This window comes from Carassius auratus, unplaced genomic scaffold (genome assembly GCF_003368295.1).
Source record: "Carassius auratus strain Wakin unplaced genomic scaffold, ASM336829v1 scaf_tig00002956, whole genome shotgun sequence".
Lineage (NCBI taxonomy): Eukaryota > Metazoa > Chordata > Actinopteri > Cypriniformes > Cyprinidae > Carassius > Carassius auratus.
In genome coordinates this window covers 35385-39807 of record NW_020523498.1, presented here as the reverse complement: position 1 = coordinate 39807, position 4423 = coordinate 35385, and positions in this window count along the sequence as shown.

Below are 4423 nucleotides of genomic sequence, written 5' to 3'. Positions count from 1 at the left end.
GTTAGAGTTTAGGTGCCATGTAGGAAAAGGATCTGCCGCCCACAGTTGATTTTGATATTTTAGGTATTATCAAATAGCCTGAGTTTTGAGAACACAACAGACGTGGAGGATTATAATGTAACAAGAGCTCATTCAAATACTAAAGTGCTAAACCATTCAGGGCTTTATAAGCAATAAGCAATAATTTAAAATCTATATGTTGTTTGACAGGGAGCCAGTGTTAACAGGACCGGGCTAATATGGTCATACTTCCTGGTTCTAATAAGAACTCTTGCTGCTGCATTTTGGAATAGCTGTAGTTTGTTTAATAAGCATGCAGAACAAGCACCCAATAAAGCATTACAATAATCTAACATTGAGGTCATAAATGCATGGATTAACATTTCTGCATTTCTGCATATATTTTCATATTCAAACTCCATTCGGTTTGGTCCGGGTCTCTCTGAAGCAGCGCTGAGCGAGCGGAGTATCTCTTGTTCTCTTGAATTGTATCGAGGAGGGCTGAATTATAGTCTTGCGCTACTATCCGCATTATTGTAGGTTCTAAATTGGGTCAAATTTAATCAAACGACTGCTCGACTACAAAAATATTTGTCGACAATTTTTTATTGTTGACATTCTCCGATAATGTCGACTAATCGTTTAAGTCCCAGTAGAAAACTAATTTAAAAAGTTTGTCAAGACAAGAAAAAGCCTGACCAGAAAGTTTGAAAATGTTAAAAATTTAAAAAGTTTAAAAAGATTTAAAAGTTTAAGAAGTTTAAAAAAGACAGTGATTGACATATGTGGAAGATTTTTATTAATAAGATTTTAATCAATCAAGAATAATCAATGTTAATCTAGCCATTTTTGTTGCTAGTTGTTTTTCCATTATAATCCTATAGGTAATGGATAGAAAGGAATATGCTTACGTGCTGGGATGTTCAGAACTGATGAGAAACATATGGCCAGACATTCAGGGGGGGCCTTTCTTCATACTAGGTCAAGCGGAGGGCCTCAACTCTGTAGGGATGCATGAAAAGTGAGCATAAGGAAAAGCCTGACTATTTGGAAACGCCCTGTATAGGGTATATAATGAGATACTACATAGCATTTGGGAGATCTCCTTGCAAGGAACTCTTGGCTTTGTTTTGCTTAAAATAAAGTCTTTTCTTCTGAGAGAAAAATCCCTGACTGAGTTCGATTCTTTGGAGAACTGGCAAAATACACCACAGATTTGGCACCCCAGATGGGACTGGAAAGGAGCAGAGTGGATGACTGCTTTTGAGCTGACTGATGAGCAACACACACACACACAGTGGTGGCCACCATAGAGTAAGGTAAGAATTTTTGCTTATATAATTAGTGTGTGTTGTTGACTGGTCAGTTCTGAGTGGTAAGGACACAAATCTGCTCTTCCAAATTTAGAAAAATAATAGGATATCTAAATTGAAAAAGGGGTTTTACTCCAGAAGAAATAACTGCATGCACATATTTGGTTTATTAATAGGAAAGCCTTGGAAGGCAATCTTGATTTAAGACAAATATGGTGTAGGTAGAAAGACATTGTATGCAATGGTCTGTGTTTATTGGATAGCTGTGCCAGGTAAGGACAGTGATAAACAGATAAGCAGATTAGTTAAGGAATCGCGAGGAAAAGTCCCACAGATACCGCTTTGAGAAAGTATAAGTTAAAATTCTCGAAGGTCAGAATAGGTGGGCCCTTAAGGATGCTCTAGGAAGAGCGAGCTCTAGGTAGAGCTGTGTTTTGTTGTGTGGATGTATCTGTGTCCGGACGAATGAATGTGTGAACAAATAAATTCTGTGTTGGGTGGGTAAAAGTTGCGCACCATTCTTGGACCGTCGCTTCAGGGTGGCTGGGTGGAGTTGGACGCAACTGGTATCCACTTGAGAGCGATGAATGTATGATGAGCCTTGATAATAAAAGGACAATTAATGACTGATTATCCCTTAGATAAAGGGAAAAAGTATGCAAGAATAAGCACTCTGGCTCAATAAAGAGTGCAGAAAGTGTGAATGAGGTTAGGGAAATAGTATCAATAAAGTTTGAACCAAGATCTATAATAGATTTTTGCATTTTGGATGTCTGTGTGAAAGGGGAGAAAATTTTCTGAGCTCAGCGCAGTGGGAATGAGAGCAAGGGAGGAAGTTTCCACATTAAAGTTGTATTACATGGGTGGAGCAAGAGGTGCTCTCCCCTTCTGGACCATCACTTGAGAGTGATTAGGTTACAGAGACGGGTGTGGCTGGTGTTGAGAAAGGATAAGTGCAGGAGCCCTAAAAAAATAAAGTTAACTGTATGAAGGTTGTTTTAGAGAAAAATAAATACAAATGTTCCAAGAAATGGACTAATATAGAGATGGAAGATTTGGCGGAATATAGAAATAATAATTAATTAATTAAAATAATATAGGTATTTAATATTTAATAACTTATATTAATAGATGAATTTAAAAGATGCACGTGCTTAAAACTTTATATCTAATATGTGAAGACATCTAAAAATTTGTATCTTGTTATCCCTGGGACACAGTATGAAAGTTAATCCATTACAGAGTTTCAGAGATTGGGCTTGTGTAAATGTAAAAAATAAAAGAAATAACTTGTGCAATGTGGAATGAAAGCAAGATTGGGTGACCAAGTTAATAGACAATTGGATTCAAAAGCCATAGGCATTTTATAATAGGAAGGGAACTAGTTGCTTAAAGAATTAAATTTAATTATTTTATTTACAATAATAGGAATTATTTTATGTTGGTTAGGAAACATTAATTCACCAATACCAGATTATTCTGAATCATGTATGCAAATATAGAAGACAAATTATGATTGAAGTCTTTATTTTACCATACGCATGTCATGCTGTTATAAAAGGAAGGTTTATTTTATTTTATTGCAGTATACTTAGATAATAAAGGTAGCTGATTTCTGCATCTTGCAACGAAGAAAAAAAATGCTTGCTATTTTCCTTCAATGAAGAACTTGCTTTACTAACATAGAATAAGAGAACTGCTGTTTTCAACCAGATGATTTTGTTTTCATTAAGGGACCACTGAAAGAAGAGGTTGAAAAGTGAAAATTAGAAAAATAGCTGACTGCTCAGAAACAATTTGGTCAGAAGTTACATAGGTACATTTGATTAATGCAGTCTCTGAGTGTTCAAATTTCAGATGACTTCTGGAACAGTGCCTTGACAAAGGGGAGAAATGAACTGGAGTCTGTAAAGTGGCAAAGCAGCAAACACAGCTGCAAAGAGAAGAAGAGGGAGGGGCTGATGGATGTTCCCCTCCCCTCCTGAAAGAGAAGAACACTTTTCAGCATGGAGAAAGACTGAAATTAAAGCAGGAAAAGGTGAACCTTTCACTTGAGACTTTTCCTGAGGGTGAAAAGAACATTATGAAATACAAAACTCTGGCAGAAAGCAACCAGAAGCCAGACTGAGAAGAAGCAGAGAAACAACGGAGACCGTACGCCACAACATCAGGTCTTTGAGTGCCATCACAGACTGACAACCCAGTACAGCAGCCCAGGCTGATGATCTAACCAGATCTTCCATACCTTCAATGCACAGGTGCTGCATATTCAATGAACACATAGAGACTGCTTCAAATGTTACATTATTTTATTTCATTATCTTATTTACTAGGTTTCAATCTTGGTTATTCACTGGTCTCACAGCACTTCTTTAAATTCTGTGTTTTAACTAACTCTTTCAATCTCCTTTTCAATAGGTTCCAGTCCAGCCTCACTTCTTAAAGAAAAAATAATTTTGACACAGAAGTGAGTACTTGACTCACCAATCAGATAAACATGGAGCTGGATTTTGCATAGTAAGACTGTTTCATTAAACAACTAGGGGAAAGTGCATAACTGGATACTTGACAACAATGCTGAGCTCTTTGAGAGAGAGAAATAAAAAAGGGTATCTTGATGAACAATAGAAAAAATATATATGGTTGAACAAATAGAAATATTGGTCACTCCATTTTGTAATTTTCTAAGGTAAAACTGAATAAAATAATAATTAATAAAAAATTATTCCAAAGATCCAAAATCATGTAATCACATATACTGTCATCACTGGAGATAACAAGATGGAAATGTGGATCCTAGATTATGCAGAGATCTCCAATCCTCTTCTCAGAGTTGCTCATGAGCAATAACAAAAAAAGTATTTGACTAAACTTTAAATTAGACAAACAAGTGACATTTGAGAAATGATAATTGGCTCTCTCAAATGCCCAATGCCTAGGCCTAATATTCTAAACAAATTAATCTATGAGATTTTGAAAAAAAAAAAAAAAGAAAGGAAAGAAAGAAAAGAAAAGTTTTTGGCAAAAGAGGGGAGTGAAAGTGTGTGAAAAAGTATGAATGATGGTGTTGTATGGCATGAAAGAGAGTGTATGACGAGACACTGAGGCAA